Consider the following 23,352-nt stretch of genomic DNA (forward strand, 5'->3'; position numbering starts at 1 on the left):
TATATATATATATATATATATATATATATATATGCAGTGGTATACTACATGACAATGAGAAAGAATGAAATATGGCCATTTGTAGCACAGTGGATGGACCTAGAGGAGTTATGCTAAGCAAAATAAGTCAGGCAGAGAAGGACAGATAGCATATGTTTTCACTCTTAGGTCTAACAGGAGAAACCCAACAGAAGACCATGGGAAGCGGAAAGAGGAGGGAAAGAGGGAGAGGGAGGGAGGCAAATCATGAGAGACTCCTGTATACTGAAAGCAAACTGAGAGCTGAAGGGGGAGGGGGAAGGCGCTGATGGTCATGGAGGAGGGCACTTGTGGAGAAGAGCACTGGGTGTTACATGGAAACCAACTTGGTAATAAACTATTAAATAAAAAAAAATGAACTAAAAAAAAGTTGCAAAACAAAAACAAAACCTCCAAAAACAAAAAACAAAACAAAAAAAGAAATAAGGGATCCTTACAGGGAAAGGAAGAGACTTGTGACCTATGTTTCCAGAGGCTCAAGAAAGAATGTCCTGAGCATGCTGTTCACTTTGTATCTCCACTTGAACAACAGGGAGAAATCTTATGGTTGCCATGCCCAACTGAATTTCCTCCCCAAATATCCTAATGCCACAGCCTTCCCCATTTCTGTTCACGTCAGCTTCTGCCTTCAACTGCTCTGGCCAAAAACCTTTGAGTCATCCTGGTCCCTCTCTTTCTCTCCTACTCCAGTAGTCCAGCATCTCTCATAACCAGACCAGTTAGTAAATCCTATTAGCACCATTTTCAAAATGTATGTAGGATGCCGACACTTCTCGCCATCTCCACCACCCCTGCCTTGGTCCAAGCCACCACACTCTCACCTGACTGCTGCCACGGCAATGGCATCTCAGTCGGGCTTCTGCTCCTCCCTTTGCTCTCCAATAGTCTGTTGTCAATTCAGCAGCCAGAATGAGTCAGATCCCTTCACTCTTCTCCTTAAAGCCTTTTCTTGGGCCCCCATGTCACTCAGAGTGAAGTCAAGGTTCTTCCAGTGGTCTACAGTATCCTGAACTATCTTGCTACTACGCTCTCCAAATTCATCCTCCCCCACCTCACTCCATGCCCCCTTACTGGCCCCTTGCTCTTCCTTGAATACCTCAGGCACATTCCACCCCAGAGCCTTTGCACCTGCTGCTCCCCCTGACAAGAATGCTCTTTCTCCAGATATCCATCTCTCTCTCCTTCATCTTCTCCAGGTCTGTGCCCTTGTGTGATCTTTTCAGAGAGACTTACATGACCACCCTTTTAAGAAATGTAACTTTTACCCTCATTCTGCACTATCTATTCTCTTTCTCTCTTTTGTATTTTCTTTTTAGTGTTTGTTACTTTCTAGCACAATCTGTTCTTCCCTAATATTTTGCCATCTGTCAGTCACTCCCACTACTGAATATAAAATCCATAGGGCACAGACTATTTTCATGTTTCCTGTTCACTGATCCCATTACCTAGAACAGTGCCTGGTATCTAATAAGTATACAATAAACACACGTTGGGCGAATGAATAGACACTTTGAAAGCCAAGTAGAAAAGGAATATGGTGATATCATATAATTTTATTTAAAAATATATGCACTTCTAAGGCTTGTCCCAAGAATTTGCACATAATGAAATTATAACCTAATTTTTCAGAGTAAAAGATCACTTTTGTGATCTTCAGTTGTTGTTTTTCCAGATAAATCGCCAATTGAGTGTAGCTTTCAGTATTATTATACTTTCATCCCTGTTTCAAAGGGATTGGCTTTATGCGTCCTATACAATCATCCCTGGATAAAAATGAAAGGACTGTGCTTCACGCTTGACACACGGGGCCGTCTGGAAAGCAGATGAGCTCGGCCCCCACCCCCAATCCGGCTGCGCAGGAGGCCTTGGAGGAGAGCCCCAGAGGCCCTCTGCACCGAGGGGAGGGGTGGCCAAGGCAGTGCTGTTCAGCAGATGTCACTGTCTGCAATGCGAGTTAAATATGGCAGGGAGCAGCGGCTGAGGGGATGTTAGCCTCCTGCTCCAAACGACATTTAACGGAGCAGCAAAACATGTTCAACATGTTCCCACTCCCAGAAAAACAACAAGCAGTATCTCTTCAGGGAGGGAGAAGGACTGAGTTTCCACCAGTTCTAATAGGTCATCGAGTATAAACGCTCCCTCTTCCCTTATCCCTTTAGACAAGCTAACGGAAAAGTGCCTTCCTTTCCCTGGCACTGATTTGCCTTGTGGGTCGCTTCCCTACCCAGTAGAGGCTTCCCGATGGTGGCTACATTTATACTTTTATTTTCCGATTAATTAACCACTTGAGTAAAAACGAAAAGCAAAGGACATTGTTTTCAGGTCTGCTCCCCACTGAGGCCTTGGGGACAGAGGGTCGTTCTTAGTCATCTCGCGTCCAGTGAGGTCCTGGCACCAGGCTGCACCCCACTTGTTCACTCAGCACATTTTTAATGAGCACCTGGTACATGCCAAGTGTGGGAATGCTGCCACCAGCTTGTGACCTCACAGCACTCACACTTTAGTGGGACGATGACAGACATTAAACAAGTAAACAAGGTAGCTTCAGATTTTTATCAGTGCTGCACATAAAATGAAAAGGAAATAGAAGAGAGAGTGGCCGGCCCTGAAGAGGGTTTGGACCCCTGTGAAGGGTGGGGGTAGAAATGATGTTTGGTCCCAGCCCCTTTTGGCCATCAGCCCCTGTCATGTGAACCAGCATCCTCCTCTTCTGGAACCCTCTATAGCACAGGCCCAGTGCCCCCCTTTTGCCTGGGGCTAGGATGGTGCTGAAGGAGGGAAGTGACTTTTGCTAATGTAATTAAGAAGGGTGGGAGGGAGGAGTGGGAGTAGGAATGACATCTGAATGGAGACTTGAACGGTAAAGACAAGTCGTCCCTAGATGACTCCCAGGATGTGGGAGAAGCGCGTTTCCCAACTGAGGGAAGATGGAAAGCCCAGTCACCAGAAGCCCTGAAGGGAAGAAGAGAAGAGGGTAGTGTTTGGGCCTGATTTGGAGGAGGAGATGATAGGACGTGAAGGTGGATGGTAGGCAGGGGCAGGGCCTGAAGGGAGGGGTAAGGAGTCCTGAATCTTGGTGCAACGGGTGACCACTGGAGGGCTGACATGATCTGAGCCCTGTTACGGCCAGATCACTCTGGGTTCTGTGCAAAACGGATGAATAATGAGGAACCACCGTCAAGAGCAAATCAACAGAAGCACCACACAAAACGTTCCCGTGCCCTTCATGTAAGGATCCTTGTGACTAATTCTTCCCAAATTTCAGAACGAAGAGAAACTCAACTCTCCTACTGAGCTGGTTTCTGTAGCTCACTGGTGTGCTCCTCTTGGGAGGCCACCTGGAAACACAGGGCTGAGCTGCTGCTTATTTCCAGAGTCTACTGTTCATTTATCAATCTGGCATCCAATCTCCATTTTCTATCTCATCACCCATATGTTTTCTCATAGACTTTCCTCAAAACAGCATAAATGATAAGTAAATAACAATAGCAATTACATATATGAGTAACTGCAGCTCAAGAGACTGGTATCTGACCAGCAGTTCTTTTGGCAATGTGTGTCCACCCAAGTTTGTTGTTTGACTGATGTATTGTAATTGCAGGGCGAGATTTTCGGCGCGTGCTGCTAGCCTTTGCTACTAAAAAATTATAGCGACTTGCTGAGACTGTTTCTAATCTCTACAAACAGACTTACGCTAGATCTTTTCATGACCCGCCCAACTGTATTACAAGGATGTATGAAATGTTTGTACTTTAGACGAAAAGTATAAAGCATAATACAATGAACACTCACGTATCTAACTCCCAGTTTAAGGAATCAAGCTGAGGCTCCCTGAATTCCCCACCCAAACCATAAACCCCTTCCAATCCCCAGAGGTCACCACTATTCGGATTTTGGTGTTTTGTTATCACCAAGCATTTAAAAATACTTTTACTATATACAGAAGTGTGGCTCTTCAGAAATAAGCAGAACTGCTTAGTGTGGTTTTACATTTTGAGTGGTATTAGACTTAGTCTTTTTTCTTGCCCTTTTTTGCTTAACACTGTTGATATTTATCCCCTGTGATTCTACAGTTCATTGATTTTCACTGTGAGCCATTCCATGACTCACTCCATATTCATCCATCTGCTGAAGTATACTCAGGTTGCTTCTGTCCCTCCCCCACTCCCTGCCCACTTTTCCTCATAAGGCTGCTACAAACAGTCTTGCACCCATCTCCTCCGATTCATTGTATCTTAAGTTACAAAACATAAACATGCCTGGGAAACTCAACTCTTCAGACACAGGTCTGACCTGATTATCTGTCATTATTGTCAGATTGGTTTACCATCACTCATATTTGGTCCTTTATAATAGTGTCAAGATAGATGTTTATAATAAGAAAATACAATCCAGAGAGGGATAGAATGATTTAAAAATCAGAACTTGGAATTTTTGAAAAGCCCTGTAAATTACGAAGGAGTTAATCTAATCAAACACTTTCATTGTATAGACAAAGGAAGTGATTCCAAAATGGGAAAGAACACTGTGCTAAGGACAGTGTGTCCTATCCTGGGCCCCGACTGTGATGGCCATACGTATGAAATAAATATAGAATAAGTAGATCCTCTTGCTTTTCCTTCTATTCACTAAGCCCCCCTAAACAAAGCACCGTGAAATGCTGACCACTCAACAAAGTCCTTCCTGGCTGAATTATAACTGTGCTTCCCTTGAACAATTCAAACCACATTTTTTTTTTTATTTTTCAGAAGTCATTTTTACCCCAGCTTTGCTGAAGTAGAAGCAAAAGACCTGAAACTAACAAATTTCCTATTTGAACACCATATGAATAATTGGATTTGCAAGGGCAAATAAAAAGAAATCACAAAGGAAAAGAAATTAGAACATTAATATGTTAGGAAGAATTTGTTGGAGCCAGGATGTGGGAAGCCATGAGTTTCCTGGGAGAAGAGTGAATTTCAATAGCTGCCTGTCACTTGGTGAGACTTTCCAAGGGCCCCTCCTTGACCAAACTTCAGTCAGTTCCCACCCTTGATACCCGAGTTCCCATAGTAACTCTCCATCTACTGACCCCACCCACACTGCCGGTGACCATACATCCCTGCTCGTGCGTGGTGGGGGCCAAGTTCAGTCTCTCTCCTCTATTGCAACAGTCTTAAAAAGTCTTCCTCACCTGTTTAATTGTTAGGAGCAGTTTTTCTTGGGCAGATTTACCTTTCGATGCGGAGAGGACCTGGACCATCACTGGGTCCCACATGACAAGCTGTCCAAGTTTGCAGTCACCTGAGAGGCGCAGTGCATGCCTGACACAGGAGTATAGTCACTAGTAGTGCCCATCTCACTGTCAGAAGTGCCCCGATTTGGACAATAAATCATAGAGTTACCCACACATGGTGTGAAATTTACTGGCTAAATTGTCATCGGGACCCTCAGTGATAAGAGGACCTGCTGGACTTTTAAAGTGGTGCTACAGCAATTCCAAAGAACAAAAGAGAGCAGACTCATTAAATGAGAACACTCGTCTCCAAGTCCTGACTTGGCATAGTTATGTTAGACTTGTATCATTTTCTGTCTAAATTAAAATATTTCTCCATAAACAAAAAATGATGATTTTCATCACTTTGTCTCTCAAACATGTTCATACATTGCCTTTATTATACCTCTCCTCCGATGACTAGGATGGGGTTATCACAGCACACTTACCAGGAATGTGACATGCATTCCAGAGCGATGGTGGGGGGGGGGGGGATGACAGAGAGACACCGGGAAGGCCAGTGTGGTACAGGCCTTAGGAAAAACAACTGAGATTGGGGAATCAATACCTCATTCTCCCATGAATTGCATTAAAAGGCTGAAATGGGTTTGCAAAACAATAATCGAAGCTGACAGCTGCTCTTGACAGGTTGGAACAAATGAAAATTGAGCTGGGCTTTCACATGCTGTGGAAAGCAGGCAGGACAGGCAGGGAACCTCATAATGCCTTTCATTTGGAAACACTGGGTTTCTTAATTGTCTCCTGTCCTGAAGCCAAAGGAGAAGATCCCTCAATAAGGTGGGGTTTGCCAAGTGGTTATTAGAAGTGGCCTTTTTAGCTCCTCCACTCCTTTCAAAGTATCTGCCAGAGGCTCTAACCCTGCAGGGCATGCGGGAGCCCAGTGGGACAGGACAAGTGCAAATTCCACCAGCAGGCTCTCAGGCAGGGGCCTTCAGGCATAGGCAGGCGTGGGGGGTGGCGAGGGGAAGGGCTGGATCACAGTCTCCAAATTTCACCCTGCTGGGAAAGTCTATGATTCCGCCTTCATGGATTCTCGGCCTGGGTCGGTTAACCCCATTTTACAGGTATGGAGGTTCGAAGGAGGAAAGAACAAGGACACTGCTGGGGAGTCAGCCTCCGGACTTCAGTGCTCAGGAGGAGACCTGAAGGATGAGACTGTCGATGAAAATAAAAAAGGAGCAAAGGCCATCAGAAGGTTGCTTTACTGAAACCTCACCATTCAAAACACGGTCTTGCCTCCAGAGAGCAGGTTAGAAATGCAGAATCTCAGATCCCACCCCAGACCTGCTCAGTCAGAATCTGCACTTAACAAGACCACAAGGGCTTTCCCTCTCAAAAATAAGATAAAGACATAAAAAAAGAGAGAGATTGTATTAAAAAAAAAAAAAAGACCACAAGGGGATGCAAAACCTGAGATGCAGCAATATTGGTTCTAAGAGGGAAGTTTATAGCAATACAGGTCTATCTGAAGAAGCAAGAAAAATCTCAAATAAACAATTCAACCTTACACCTAAAGGAGCTAGAAAAAGAAGAACAAACAAAACTTTAAATGGCAGAAGAAAAAGAAATAATGATTATTAGAGCAGAAATACATGATATGAAATTAAAAAGATAATAGAACAGATCAATGAACCCAGGAGCTGGTTCTTTGAAAAGATCAACAAAATTGATAAACCTCTACCTAGAGTCAACAACAACAATAAAAAAAACAAAAAAAGAGAGAATTCAAATAAACAAAATTACTAATGAAAGAAGACAAAAAACTGACACCACAGAAATACAAACAATTGTAAGAGAATATTATGAAAAATTATATGCCAACAAACTGGACAACCTAGAAGAAATGGATAAATTCCTTGACACATATAGCCTCCCAAATCTGAAGCAGGAAGAAATAGCAAATTTGAACTGATTGATTACCAGCAAAGAAATTAAATGAGTAAACAACAACAACAACAACAACAACAACAAAAAAAAACCCCTCCAACCCAACTAAAGCCCAGGACCAGAGAGCTTCAGGTTAGTGCTACCAAACATTTAAAGAAGAGTTAATACCTGTACTTAAACTCTTTCAAAATATAGAAGAGGAAGGAAAACTTCCAAATTCATTTTGTGAGGCCAGCATTACCCTGATACCAGATAACGACACCACACCAAAAAAGAGAACTATAGGCCAGTATCTCTGATCAAAATAGATGCAAAATACTAGCAAACTGAATGCAACAATAGATTTAAAAAAATCATTCACCATGATCAAGTTGGATTTATTCCTGGGATGCAAGGGTGGTTCAATATTTGCAAATGAATCAACATGATACACCATATCAATAAGAGAAAGGATAAAAAACAAGCATTTGACAAAGTACAACATCCATTCTTGATAAAAACCCTCAACAAAGTAGGGCTGGAGGGAACGTGCCTCAACATAATAAAGACCACAATGAAAACCCCACAGCAAACATCATACTCACTGTGAAAAAGCGGAGACCTTTTCCCCTAAGGTCAGGAACAAGACAAGGATGTCCACTCTCACTACTGTTATTCAATATAGTGTTTGAAGTTCATGAGATAAAGTCCCACATAGCCTGTTTGGGATTCTCTTTATCCCTTTCTAAACAAACAAACAAAAAACTTAAAAAAAAGTATGGACACCTGGACTGGTTAAGCATCTGACTTCAGTTCAGATCTTGCAGTTTGCGAGTTTGAGCCCCATGTCAGGCTCTGTGCTAACAGCTCAGAACCTGGAGCCTGCGTCGGATTCTTTGTCTCCCTCTCTTTCTGCCCCTCCCCTGCACATGCTCTGTCCCTTTCTTTCTCAAGAATAAATAAACATTAAAAAAATTTTTAAAAAGGCAATGTACTGAATGGAATACGATATTTGCAAATGACGTATCCATTAAAAGGGTGAGTATCCAAATATATTAAAAAGTTATACAACACCCAAAAAACAAATAATCCAATTAGAAAATAGGCAGAAAACATGAATAGACATTTCTCTAGAGAAGATATACAGACGGCTGACAGACACATGAAAAGATGCTCAACATGACTCATCATCAGGGAAATGCAAATCAAAGCTACAATAAGATACCACCTCACGCCAGTCAGAGTGGCTAAAATGAACAAATCAAGAGACTACAGATGCTGGCGAGGATGTGGAGAAACGGATACCCTCCTACACTGCTGGTGGGAATGTAAACTGGTGCAGCTGCTCTGGAAAACAGTGTGGAGGTTCCTCAAAAAATTAACAATAGAACTCCCCTATGACCCAGCAATAGCACTGCTAGGAATTAACCCAAGGATACAGAAGTGTTGATGCATAGGGGCACATGTACCCCAATGTTCACAGCAGCACTTTCTACAATAGCCAAATCATGGAAAGAGCCTAAAATGTCCATCAACTGATGAGTGGATCAAGAAGATGTGGTTTATCTACACAATGGAGTACTACACAGCAACAAAAAAGAATGAAATCTGGCTATTTGTAGCAACGTGGATGGAACTCGAGGGTATTACGCTAAGTGAAATAAATCAGGCAGAGAAGGACAGATACCATATGTTTTCGTTTTCACTAAACAGATGACCATGGGGGAGGGGAAAGGGAAAAATAGTTGGAGAGAGGGAGGGAGGCAAACCATGAGAGCCTCTTGAATACTGAGAACAAACTGAGGGCAGATGGGGGTGGGGAAATGAGGAAGGGGGGTGATGGGCATGGAAGAGGGCACTTGTCGGGATGAGCACTGGGATATATATAGAAACCAACTTGACAATAAACTACAAAAGAGAAAAATGGTCATTCCTGTCAAAATGGCTACAATATAAAACATAAGAAACAACAATTGTTGTCAAGATTTGGAGAAAAGGGAACCCTGTGCATTGTTGGCAGGAGTGCAAATTGGTGCAGCCACTGTGGAAAGCAGTATGGAGATTCTTCAAAAAATTGAAACTAGAACTACCCTGTGATCCAGTAATTGCACTACTGGGTATTTACCCCCCAAATACAAAGGCACTAATTCAAAGGGATACATGCATCCCTATGTTTATAACAGCATTATGTAAGTAGCCAAATTGTGGAAGCAGCTCAAGTATCCATCGGTGGATGGATAAAGATGTGGTGTGTATATACATGTATATATGTGTCAATATCCATAATTATATATGTTATATATATAAAATGAAATCTTATTCAGCCATAAAATAGAATGATATCTTGCTGTTTGTGACACAGATAGATCTAGAAAGTACAATGCTAAGCAAAATAAGCCAGAGAAAGACACATATATGTGGAATATAAGAAACAAAATAAAAGAGCAAAGGAAAAAAGAGAGACAAATCAAGAAATAGCTTTTTTGAAAAAAAAGTTTTCATTTAACTAATCTCTACACCCAATATGGGGCTCGAACTCGGGACTCCAAGATCAAGAGTCACATGCTCATCTGACTGAGCCAGACAGGCACCCCAAGAACTATAGAGAACAAACTGATGGTTACCAGGGAGGGGGCGGGGGGTGGGCGGGTGAAATAGGTGATGGGGACTAAACAGTACACTTATCATGGTGACAAAAACCAAATAAAGAAAAAAAAAGATCACAATTCCTTCACATATTCATTCACACAAGCCAAAGTCAAGAATTTCTAGGGAACAGTTTATACTCTTAATAACGAACCGCAGTTTCTGAACCAAAAAGAAAAAACACACACAACAGAAACAAAAACAACACCCCTCTGACCATTAAACAAGACCCCACGTGATTCATAGGCACTTCAGAGTTTGAGAAGCACTGACTGGAACTCGATCACACTTTGAAGAGCAAGACTCCAAAAAGCATTTAAAGTTACGAATTTGCTGGGGTGCCTGGCTGGCTCAGTCGGTTGAGCGGTCGTCGACTTCGGCTCAGGTCATGATCTCACAGTTCGTGGGTTCGAGCCCCACATCGGGCTCTGTGCTGACAGCTCAGAGCCTGGAGCCTGCTTCAGATTCTGTGACTCCCTCTCTCTCTGCCCCTCCCCTGCTCACTCTCTGTCTCTGTCTCTCAAAATAAAATAAAGATCAAAAAATTAAAAAAAAAATAAAGTTACAAATTTGCTTTTGACTGAATTCTGATGCTTTTATGCAGTCAGGCCAGCTTACCGAGATCTGGGGCATCATTTTGCATACCAGCACCCTCTGTAGAATTACTAGATTTACTTTTTTACAATATAAGTTTAAATCTGGTAAGGGTAATAGAAAAGGGACCTCCATCAGTTTCAGGCTAACGCACTCTCTCTCTCTCCCCTCCTCCCTTTCCTTCTCCCTGGGGATCTGGTTCACAGATCTGCGTTGGGAATAATCTAGTACTCGGAACACTCTCTCAGCATCATGTCTGTTTCAAGAAGAAGACACCAACCTTGCTCAGTCTGAAGATTATGAAGTTTGGTAGTTTGCTGGCTTTGCTAGAAGTCTCTTTTTTGACTAAGAAGGACATCTTTTTTCCTTCATTTCAGGAAATATTGTATTCTAACTTTATCTTACTGATGATCTGACTGGGAAGTGACAATCAAGCATAAGCCCGTGTTAATAATTTTTCTCTTCTTTTGTTTCTGGGCCAGAAATCGCAGGAACCACTTGGTGTGAGATAAAGTTTCAATTAGGTCAAATATACGGGTTGTCTTGGGATACACTTGGGAAGACACAGGAAGAATTAAATTGCAGGTTTTAGTTGAACCATATGAAATTGCCACTTTCGCAGGTTAAAAAGCAGTGAAATATTGGCAGCTTCTTTTAATCAACCTAATTATAACGTTCCAATTTAGAATTTCTTGACCTAGGGAATATTAAGAGAGTAGCAAGTGCTATTTGTGGAGTCTGGTTTGTTCCATTTCTTTGGAGATTTTTTTTGGAGGTTGAGACAAATGCTCTGAAGGCCAGATAACCATTTTTCTATTCTGAGCAGCCAGGGAGAAATGGGTGTTAGAAGGTCAGGTTTGGGGACACCTGGGTGGCTCAGTTGGTTAAGCCTCCAACTTCAGCTCAGGTCATGAACTTGCAGTTTGTGAGTTCGAGCTCCGCATCGGGCTCTGTGCTGACCGCTCAGAGCCTGGAGCCTGCCTCGGATTCTGTGTCTCCCTCTCTCTCTCTGTTTATTCCCTGCTCACACTCTGTCTCTTGTGCTCTCTCAAAAATAAACATTTAAAGATATTAAAAAAAAAAAAGGTCAGGTTTAGTTATAGATTCCGGATGAAAGTATGTATCCTTGAAGGAGGTTTATCACCTCCCAAATCTGTGGAATATATAAATAATGCCAAACCTTGACACCACAAACTAGGGTGAGTTTCTTTTCTACTTCCTTGTTAGTCAGATGCAGTTAATAGTGAACCCTGATCACAGCAAGAAGAGCTGTTCCCTATCACAAACCAACACCACTCTTTAGTCAGAATGGGGGAGAGGAAGAGTCAAAGGGAAGTATAAGAATCTAGTCCCTTTCTGGGTAAATTATCACGTGTGCTGAAGGCATGCCATGTTCCATGGTGCTCTAAGCAGACTCTACGACAGCCTGAGTCCTGGCAGAGTGTAGCGAGGTGTTCCCGGGCGCTGGCCCCGCATCAGCTTGTAAGTAGCAGGCGGGACTCGTGTATTACGTGTAATGGTGTGCAGAGTGCTTTTAAGAGATCTTGGCACACAGTAGGCATAAATAACGGTTTTATCTCAAGTTTTAAAGTTTGAGGGGCACATGGGTGGCTCAGTCAGTAAGTGTCCAACTTTAGCTCAGTTCATGATCTTGCAGTTCGTGATTTCAAGCCCCACGTCGGGCACTGTGCTGATAGCTCAGAGCCTGGAGTGGACTTCAGATTCTGTGTCTCCCTCTCTCTGTCCCTCTCCTGCTCACACTCTGTGTCTCTCTTTCTCAAAAATAAACACTAAAAAATTAAAATAAAAATTTGTTGAATAATGGGGTGCCTGGGTGGCTCAGTCAGTTAAGCATCCTCCTTCGGCTTGAGTGATGGTCTTGCCTTCGCAGGTTTGAGCCCCGCGTCAGGCGAGGTGCTGGCAGCTCAGAGCCTGAAGCCTGCTCGGATTCTGTGTCTCCCTCGCTCTCTGTCTCTCCCTCACTCTAACTCTCTCTCTCAAAAATAAATAAACATAAAAACAAAGGATTCTGTTAAAATTTGTTGAACAAGTGGTGACTTTTAATAACCAATCACATTACCAAGAATTGAAGATATTACATTAAAAATCTTCATGGATTATAAGAACCAATTTGGCAATAAATATCAGGGGTCACATTCTATGAACCAGTAATTATAATAAAAGGTTATACCCTATGAACCAGTAATTATAAGACATTTATCTTAGGAAAGTTAAATTGTTTGAAATGTTTGAAAACATCATTAGGCCAAAAAAAAGTTTACCTAATATACATGAGTTCAAAAAAACTGAAAGCCTGAAACTGAAGAGTAAGATATTATATTGTAGAGAAATTAATGATATTTTAGACTAATATTTAATAGCCTTGGGAACTGTTCAGGAAAAGGTGAGGGCAAAAAACTATGACACCAATATCCTACCCTTCTTGTAACCTACCACTATATCACAAAAATGTCCCAAATTACTCAAAATTCTGACAAAACAGTATTTTTAATGGCTGTAGAATATTCCATTAGATGTAAATAGATTAAGCTATTAACTGTTTTATGAACACACACACACACACACACACACACACACGCACACACACACACACTGAAAAATAACACGCAGATGGGATCATAGCATCCCTATTGTTCTGCACCTTTTCTCAGTTAGTAATATAATTTAGAGAGCCCATCTCATAAACACACACAGGTCTCCCTTAATTCTTTTCATCTGCAATGCCAGGACAGCATTCCACTGCAGAGATACATGTTGATTTTCCAAAATAGCTCTTATTGATACCTTTAGGATATTTACAGCTTTTTGCTATTAAAACAACTCTCCAACAGATACTTTTGACAGACATTTTTGTGCATGTCTGCACATACTTCTGTGGGATAAATTCTGAAATTGTTAGATCAGAATGAATGTCCATTAAAAAAATTTTGAATAGTCATAACCAAATTGTCCTCTAAATTATCACACCAATTAACATTCACTTTGACCGTGTATGAAAGTAACTGCTTCATTTTAAAGGGGAAGCAGTGAGGGGCGCCTGGGTGGGTCCAGTGGTTAATCATCCGGCTCTCGATTTTGGCTCAGGTCATGATCTCATGGTTTGTGAGTCTGAGCCCTGTGTCAGGCTCTGTGCTGACATGCAGAGCCTGCTTGGGATTCTCTCTCCCTCTCTTTACACCTCCCCTGTTCATTTTCTCTTTACATAAATAAATAAATAAATAAATAAATAAATAAATAAATAAATAAATAAACTGAAAAAAAAAAGTGAGAACAGTGGATGGAATACAGAATCGATACCTGAACAACACGGGTTTGGGGTGCCAGGATGGGTCAGTCAGTTGAGTGGTCAATTTCGGCTCAGGTCATGATCTCACAGTTCGTGAGTTCGAGCCCCGCGTCAGGCTCTGTGCTGACAGCTCAGAGCCTGGAGCCTGCTTCTGATTCTGGGTCTCCCTCTCTCTCTCTGACCCTCCCCTGCTCAAGCTCTGTGTCTCTCTCTCTCAAAAATAAATAAACGTTAAAAAAAATTTTAAAAACGAGTAACACAGGTTTGAATGGGTTTCTGTGGTCCACTTATATGCGGCTAGTTTACAGTACAGTACTGCAAATGTATTTTCTGTTCCTTATGGTTTTTCTTAATAACATCTTCTTTTCTCTAGCTTCCTTTATTGTAAAATACCATACATAATACTTAGAGCATGCAAAATATGTATTAATCGACTGTTGAGGTTATTGGTGAGGCTTCCCTTGAACTGTAGGCTATTAGTAGTTAACTCTTGCGGAGTCACCATTATATGCGGATTTTCAGCTGTGAGGTGGGGTGGAGGCCCTAACCCCTGCACTGCGCACATGTCCGCATATTTGTGTATGGATGTGTGTGTGTTGGAGGCAGATCTCATGAACCCCAGCCATGCTACGGCGTGATTGTAGATGAGGTCCCCTTTTCTCCTTCCTCCTCCCTTCCCACTTCTTCTTCCTTCCCACCTTCCTTTTTTCATTTTTTCCTTCTCTTTCCTGCCTCCCTCTCTGCCTTCCATCTTTCCTTCCATCTTTATTATTTTATCCAAAGGGAAAAGAGACAGAGGGAAAATCACAGTGAGGGGAAGGCCAGTGGAGAATTTATGTGGCATTTAGGGCATGGGAAGAAAGCAGGAAATGGGCTTCAGATGGAAGCAGAGTGCTTATTTCAGGACCGAAACAGAGATTAGCAGGGCTTCTGCATAAGAGTGACACACAAATTTGTGACTCATTTTACATTTTTACGGTAACTGTGAGAGGTGATGGATGCATAAACCAAGCCTATCGGGGCAATCATGCCACAAAACATACGTCTAGTACCTTAAACTTACATAATGTTACGTCAAATCAATAAAGGGGAAAAACTCGGAAGCAGAACGTTGTGGGAAATGCCTGGAAAAGTGTGGCGTGGGGCAAGTCAGACATACTGGGGAGGACGCTGTGCGTTTCTAATCTTCATGGGCACAGGATTCACCTGAGGAGCTTGTTCTGAGTCAGTAAGTCTGGATGGGGCCTGGCAATCTGCATTTCTAATGGGCTTCTGGGCAACACTGCTGGTCTGGGACCACACTGTGAGGAATAGAACCTAGGTGACAAAGCCTGCTTGCAGAAACCACAGGCAGTGGGAAGGGCTGGGAGCATTACTATTTGGAGCCCAGAATGCCTCCTGTAAATGTTACACACAAGGTGGTAAGTCCTGAGCTGGCTCCCTCCATTACTGCTGCTTCCCCCACCCAACTCAGCTGGGCCCACACCAGCGCCGGGACCAGACAGACGCTGCACTCAAGCCTACGCTGATTTCTTCCACTCTTGCGGGAATCCTAATCTTGAGATCAGATCAGATTGTATTTGATTGGCTTCATCTCCAAAACTTAGTAATGATCTCGGTCACACAGAGTCCTCCAACGTTTCCTTCATGTAGTGAATGCTGCTGACACCATCCAAGGTGTAAGTGGCAAGTGCCCACCTTAAGTTCAGTCCTGAAGGTGCCCACAACCTGAAGCTGGCAGGACTAAGGCCACACATCCAGCCTTCCACGCTGGGGGACGGAATGGGAACAATTGCCCAAGGGCCTGTGTTCAAGTCCTTCGGAATTAAACCAGCTGAAAGCTCCTCTACAACTTCCCCATGTTCCACGGAAGTGTTTTCTGAAGCGTTACATTCCAGCAAAGCTAGGATTATTGATGTATGTTTGGGAACTGGGACGTTTTTATATCTAATTCTTCCTGTGGAATGATTTCTTTGCCATCAGTCCTTGTAAATCAAGGGAAGTACAACTGCCAGCTTTAAAAATTCACAAGCTGAGGTTGACAGAAACATTTTTCACCTCTCTGATCCAAGCTAGACAGTGTTTGATCCTGGCACAGCTAGATTTTCCCTCTCTTAGTTTCTGCATAAGGATAGTGAGACGTGAAGGTACTGGCGCGCGCACGCACGCACACACACACACACACACACACACACACACACACACACGCATGCCAAAGCTCAGGCTTGGGGTCTTACAGAAACTAGTAGATGGTCTCCTTTTCAAAACATAATCAAAAGGACGAGACTCAGTACAGGTCTTAAGAACCTTGTCACATGTTGAGGCTGTTGTTTGCATTTAAGAAACAGGTTCACAGTGAGTAAAAGTGTGTGTTTCTCTCAACCCTGGAGGGACATGCAAGGTTAGCTTTATGAGTGATAGATACAAACTAAGGATACATGAGAAAAGTTTCTAATACGCTTGTATTCACTTTAAATTTTGCTCTAATAAGGGATCATTAAAAATATGATTAGCAATTAGGTTGTTTTTATGCTTGAATCATGCTTTCATTTGCATTAAAAAGTTCTACTTGAGTAGAAAAATCAGAGAAGCATAATGTTTCTTCTCTTTTTCAAGAAATCAAGCTATATAAGGGATGCCTGGGTGGCTCAGTCAGTTGAGTGTCCAACTTCAGCTCAGGTCATGATCTTACTGCTCATGGGTTCAAGCCCCGCATCGGGCTCTGTGCTGACAGCCTGGAGCCTGCTTCAGATTCTGTGTCTCTCCCTCTCTCTGCCCCTCTCATGCTCATGCTTTGCCTCTCTCAGTTTCTCAATAATAAATAAATGTTAAAAAAATTAAAAAAAGAAATCAAGCTATTTAAACCGCATGTTTATAACGACTGCAAAACTATGTCTACCTGGTGAATGAAAGAAAAACCAACAGCTGAGAGTTATCTTTACATAGCACATGGATGGTCATAAAAATCTGCTTTGTGTTACTCACTTAAGAGAAACAGAAACATGGCAGTTGAGAGAGCCTGGTTCAGGACCACTTCATTTCAAGGCTCTGTCCCACCAAAGATGTTGAATTGCTTAAGGTTCATGGCCAACCAAGAATGCCTTTGAGGTGTGATGGGCTGGCAAGTCTATTAACCTACTTTTTGCCTTGGTTCCAAACCCACTCTTCTGGACTCATTCTCCTGATACTGGGCCCCAGACTGTGTGGACCATTTTGCCTTGCCCACTGCTCCTTATTGGGCTCCATTATTAGAAGGTTCTCGAAAGAAATGGGAAAACTGGAACAGAAAAGAGAGATTTGACCTCCAGTTCTGGCAGATGCCTGGGTGACAGCACATCTTCCATCTTCCGGCCACAGCAGCCCGTTCCAGTGTACGGTGTCTCTGACCCTCACGGACCAGCCTCATCGCTTCCCTTCAGAGACACCAGCACCAATGGCTGGCACTCACACCTCCAAAATCTGGGTACCATTCCATGGAGCCACTTCTCAAGCTCAGAGACACCAGCATGTCACCCTATATTAATTAAATTCTCTCCATTAAAGTAATTGGTGTGGTGTCTTTCTCTTTCTAGGGCCCTGACTGATAAATGAGCTGAGAAAGGCTGGGCAGATTCCTTTCCCAGACACAACATTCTCTAAGCATGAAAGATTTTCCTGTAAGATGCGTTGTGCAATTCAGTTATTGAATCAGGTATGGGTCAAACTACCTGATCCTCATTTGGAACATCAGAGATAAGCACAAGAAAAATTGAGTATCTCATAATGATTCCATGAGCTTCCACCTCCATTTATTGCTGTCAATGCTCCAAAAGGATAAACAGGATGTGAGGTGACCTCAGATGGTGGTTGCAGTGTTCTCCAACTTAACTTCCTTAATGCAACTCACACACATACACACACACGCACACATGCACACACAGTGTTTTCTATGGAGAAGTTGGAAGAAAGCAATGAGAGGTTTCTGGAGATGAATCTGGAGGTTCACAACAGGAATTCCAGGTATGGTTAGATGAAGAGAATTACAGGTCATTCTAAGAATAAGTGCTAGCTTTGTTGGGCTGGCAGCTGATGCTAACTCCTCTACAGAGGAGGGACTAAAAAGTAAATGTATCCTGATTTGAAAACCTTTTAGATGAGTGGGAAAAACTGTCATTTCATTTATTTTTAGTAAAAGCACAGTGTTGAAGTGCTACTTGATTCAGAAGACAACCCAGGAGACAGGACTGCACCTGAAAATGCTCTCTGGTCATAGGAGGAGAAGACACCCGGTTGTAGAGTCCTGGTCAGCCACATTCCTGAGACCCTTTAGTTTGTGCTGGTTTAAAACAGCAAGATGGCATATGGATGGCAACAGTGATCGGAAACATTTCAGATTTCTTGCTTTGTCTGTAACAGAGTGAGGACTGTAAATAATTCCTTTGTCTTGTCTCTTGTCTACAGATGATAAAACTAATCTCAAAGACATAATGCAACTAGCTCAAGGTCATAAACTTGTTTAGTGGCACAAACTCAGAGCTTGTATCTGGGTCTCCCTGACTCTAAGAACCAAGCTTCTAATGTCTCAAGGCAATAGCACATCCTCAACCAGCTCTTCCTCCCCATGTTGGCTTTAGGTACATTCTTTGGGTGATTACAGTTTTATGGAGAAAACTCATAAGTAAGTCCTTGGGTGACTGTGGTCTGCTTACTTTCTGAAATTTTACCTACCTGGTATTTATGATAGTTTCTAATATTTTCCTAAGATAAATTAAGCCAACTGGTTCTTTAAAATTAAAAAAAAAATAAATATCTCTAGCCTATGTGGTCTTATATTGAATTAGCCAACATAGCTCTCTATACAACTTTTGCTAAATCCTCACCATCTCCAGGATGTTTATCACTAGACTTCACTGATTTGCACACACCAAATGTTTGCAAGAACTATGCTCTTCAATGATATCTGCTGGTCTAGAGCGTCCCTCCAAGTGGCAAGTCTGCTGCCTTCGCACGTTGATTAATACTTCTGCTCTTGCATAATCATCCGTTTTCCTAAACATTATTCACTCATCAATATTCAACCAACACCATGGAGTACAATGGCGTGGTTCTGTATGCTTTACTGCATTTAATTCAAGGTTCATAATAATGAACATAAATGAGAGTAGGCAACATCATCTTTCCTGTTCTCTGGAGCAGAAGGGGGCTCAGAAGGTTTAGGCAGTTTGTCAGGGAGCTACAGAGCTGGTGAGTCACAGAGGCGATTCGAGAGTCCCAGGCTTCCAAACCCACAGGGCTGATACAGTTGTGGACACATGTAAAGGAAGGATGAGGGACCCTGGGACCCTCACTGACCTGCCGCAGAGCCCAGGCAGGGAAGCAATAACAGGGCCAGGGCTAGCTCTTGCTCCCTGCCCATGCCATGTGCTCGTGCTGGGAGCTAGAAGCAAATGCTGGGCTGCACACGGGCAGGAGGACAGCAGCTCATTTCAGAGCAGAGTTTGGATGGTGCAAATAGCTTGAGATGCCCCAGTGTGTTGGTGTCTGACTCCTGTCTGTCCCTGTGCTCAGCATGTTCTGCTCAGATACACACTGCACTTTCTCCTACTGATTTTCAGAAGCAGCCAAGAGGCACATCGCACTGTGGCTGACACTCAGGAGGTACAATCGCCAGGGCCTCTGCCGTTGCTCTTCTCCCCCAAGTGTAAAGTATCTTGGTCATATAAGAAGGCAAATTTTTAAAATTACAAACAAACAACAACAACAACAAAACCCCTCTGAGATCCAAGAGATTTGAAAACTAAAATGAAATTTCTAAAAATTAATAGCAAAATCATTCATTGCTGATGGCGTCTACAAAATCTCTCCCCATCTAGTCCTGAGAATTCACCTTGAAGGCCCCACTGGCTTCTCGAAACACCTCATGTCAAACCTCACATGAAAACTGCATCTCCCTGCAGCCCTACAGACCATCCAGAGAAAATAAACCTCTGCATGTCTGAAAACTGCCCACACAGCCTATTTACTTCAGCCCATTCATGATCCATCCATGGAGTTATAAGAGATTTGTGAGCATCCTCAAACCTCCAAAAGGTTTGAGGATGCAGGAAGGAAGGAACCCATTTTTGTAATGTCCTCATATTTCATTCCTTCATCTACTCATTCATCCATTAGTTATTTATTGAACACCTGATCTTTGTGCTGAGAAATCAGCAGTGAATCAAAGAATCCTGTCAAATCATCTCAGTTTCTTTTTTCTTTTTATAATTTTTTAAGTGTTTATTTTTGACAGAGAGAGAGAGAGACAGACAGACAGACAGACAGAGCACAAGTGGGGGAGGGTCAGTGAGTGAGGGAGACAAAGAGTCTGAAGCAGGTTTCAGGGTCTGAGCTGTCAACACAGAGCCCAACATGGGGCTTGAACTCATGAACCATGAGATCATGGCCCAAGCTGAAGTTGGACATTTAACTGCCTGAGCCACCCAGGTACCCCTCAGTATCTTTTTCTATTGACAAAACGCAGTATGGAAATCATACAATCATACCTGCCTTTCAGATTTCAACATTCCACCCTCACATTTCTGAACGTGAGGGAAATTTCTCTGTAATGTTCTTCAGGTTGTCTGGGAAATGGCTCATCTCCTAAGATAACGTACTCACTATCTGTTCTTCCACTTAGGCAGATTTAGTGTCACACATACACACACAAAAACAATATTGGAAAGCATTTTTCTTGTACCTGAATGTACCAATCTATGAAGAATCTTGGTGTGATATTGGGGGGAATGAAGTGTCATTGTCTAGGAGTTCTGTTTAATGAGAACACCTTCCTGAGCTACTGGGGGTGGGGGCAGAGGAGTGTCATGGCGTCCAGGCCTCTGATAGCGGCAGATTCACATTAGCTTGGATCTCAACTAGGAAATGATTCTTTTTATGCCAATGACTTCCTCTTCTTCTCCTTCTCCTTCTTTCTCTTTCTCCTTCTTCTTTTTTAAATAAACTAAGTAACAACTTCAATTTCAGGGCTCCAACTTGTGCTACTTTGGTTTTGCTGAAAGACTCAAGTGGGAAAGAGTGTCTTCCAATGAATTTTAATCTGTTTTTCCCAATACCACAGCCAGTAGTATATTCACACAGAGAAGAGGAGTCCTGTAGTAAAGAGAGCTATAGGCCAAGCAAACAGCATCCTGGGGGACTTAAGTAGCACCTGGCATTTTACAGAATGGTTTAGAAGGTGCCTGAGTTATAAAAAACAGACAACAGGGGCACCCGGGTTGCTCAGTCAGTTGAGTGTCCAACTGGCTCAGGTCATGATCTCACACTCTGTGAGTTTGAGCCCCACATCGGGCTTTGTGCTGACAGTTCAGGGCCTGGAGACTGCTTCGGATTCTGTGTCTTCCTCTCTCTCTGCCCCTCCCCCACTCACACTGTCTCTCTCTCTCTCTCTCTCTCTCTCTCAAAAATAAATAAACTTTAAAACAAAAAACAGACACAATGACAACACTTAAGTGAATCTTGAGAATACCCAGGTGCAAGTATAAATGACTTTTGGAAATTATAAAAGGGCCCTGATACAAAGAGCAGACCATGTTAGTCCAGAATAGAGTAGACAGAAGACTACTAGCAAAATGTGAATCATACAAGGAGGAGAAAAATCAAGACCAGACTGGAAGAGTCATATTGTAAAAGGGTAACCCCCAGTTTTTAGAGGAGATGGAGATTCATTGTGCTCACTCTCTCTCATCCTCTGCACTCTTTCATTTAACCTTCAGAATTTGTTCTTATATTCTGTTTACATACCGGAGGATAAAGCTGATCACACTGAACAAATCCTTGAGATGTTTTTAAAGGGTTCTGAGTTAAGAAACCCCTGCATGTTTTAGTATATTAAGATCTTCCTGACTATTATGGATAAGATTCTACTGCCTGTCTATGGGCATCCCAACCGAGCAGAACCCTGACTAGAGTCTGATGAGGCTCCACATTATGTTCCGAGTGGATGGTATTCTGTGTCCTGCTTGTCTTAGACCATCTCTAACAATGATTGTGCTTTAACACTCCTTGATTAGGAGTTGACCATGAAAATAGAAAGTCGAAACACTATTAATTAATGCATGATAGTAGGGAAGCACACTTATCAGATCAGCCAAGGGCATCCCTGTCATTTTTTTCCTCAGAAAATTTATTTATTTATTTATTTTAATTTTTTTAATGTTTTATTTAGTTATTTTTGATACAAAGAGAGACAGAGCATGAGGGGGGAGGGGCAGAGAGAGAGGGAGACACAGAACTGGAAGCAGGCTCCAGGCTCTGAGCTAGCTGTCAGCACAGAGCCTGACGCGGGGCTCGAACCCACGAACATGAGATCTGACCTGAGCCGAAGCCAGAGGCTTAACCGACTGAGCCACCCAGGCGCCCCCCTCAGAAAATTTAAATTAAAATCTGCCTTCAGTTTTGGTCTTATCCCTTCTTCGAGGGTCACATAGTTTTAATTTAAAAAATGAAAAGCAAACATTTAATTCTAATTAAAATCAATTGATTGTAAATTCTCTGGGTAATCTAACTTTTACCTTTAAATAGAGTTAGGCCCTTGAAAACTACATGGCTTAGTTCATCATAAAATAGCTTTTTAATTTACCAAAGAATTCACCTTTGTAAAGGCACCTCTGAACTTCCTGCAGAAGGATGCTTGACATTTGCTCAAACACCATGTGAGGAGCCCCGTCTTCCATGAGGACCCACACTCACATTCCTGATAATGAGATCTGGAATTGTATTATATTCCCTTTTTTGACTTGACTTTCTGGAAGCTCAGGGCCACATTATACACTCAGCCACAGCAACTGTGGCCACAGATTGGCTTTCCATTCTCTCTGATCTTCATATTATATACATATATCTCTACATATAATACATATAGTATATTATGATGTGATGTATATGATTGTACATATGATGTATTTAAGCCTGTGAGTCTTATTGTATATTATAATGCGTGTATTTATGATTGTACATATGATGTGAAAATGGATTAAACAAACCTCTCTCAGGTATTAGAGGTAAACTGTGATCAGCAAAGCATGCTGTCCATATGCATCAACCGGTAATTCGATTTTCAAATGCTTTTGACAGAGGGTTAGAGAATAAATTTTTAGGTAAAGTAGATTTTCAGTCTCTCAAAGGCAAAGACTATCTCTTATTTCTCTCTTCATTATTCTCTGCAAACAACAGGGGCTCAATAAAAGCCACCGAAGGCAAACAAGAGGCAACACTTGTTTCCTGAGGGTTTGGTTCATATTTCTTGCAACTTGAGATAACCTGAGAGGCTATTTTTGATACTGAAATAGGAGGTTCAGGATAAGAAGTAGATGAAGAAGATCTTGATTTCGCCAGTGAGCAGTTATCTGCTCCTACAGAGGTGAGCAGACTCATAGAAGTCTGGGTGTGATAACAAGGTGTCCTCAGGCTCGTGCATCACGTGACTGGTGGAGCTGCAGAGTCTGGCAGCGCTGCAGCAGCAGGAGAGGCCTCCGGGCCCCACCAAGGAGCACACGTGCTCTCACGCCCACCCAGCTGGTTTCTGTGGGCACAGGTACACAGAAAACACCTCTTTCATAGGGAGTTCAAAACACTATGACTCTGGTATTTT

At 42.5% G+C, this 23,352-nt stretch overlaps 1 protein-coding gene, 1 long non-coding RNA gene and 1 other non-coding gene across 6 annotated transcripts in view; 2 read left to right on the forward strand and 1 right to left on the reverse strand.

The window, feature by feature from the left end:
* Positions 1-23,352, forward strand: part of LOC115292286 — a 49,127-nt gene that overhangs the window by 24,609 nt on the left and 1,166 nt on the right. The window lies entirely within an intron of this gene.
* NEK11 (NIMA related kinase 11) overlaps positions 1-23,352 on the reverse strand; it is a 220,879-nt gene that overhangs the window by 12,317 nt on the left and 185,210 nt on the right. The window lies entirely within an intron of this gene.
* Positions 14,601-14,702, forward strand: LOC115293069. Its single transcript, XR_003909330.1, has one exon. It is a non-coding gene; the product is annotated as a U6 spliceosomal RNA (small nuclear RNA).

The sequence above is a fragment of the Suricata suricatta genome, chromosome 5, assembly GCF_006229205.1.
Source record: "Suricata suricatta isolate VVHF042 chromosome 5, meerkat_22Aug2017_6uvM2_HiC, whole genome shotgun sequence".
Taxonomy (NCBI): domain Eukaryota; kingdom Metazoa; phylum Chordata; class Mammalia; order Carnivora; family Herpestidae; genus Suricata; species Suricata suricatta.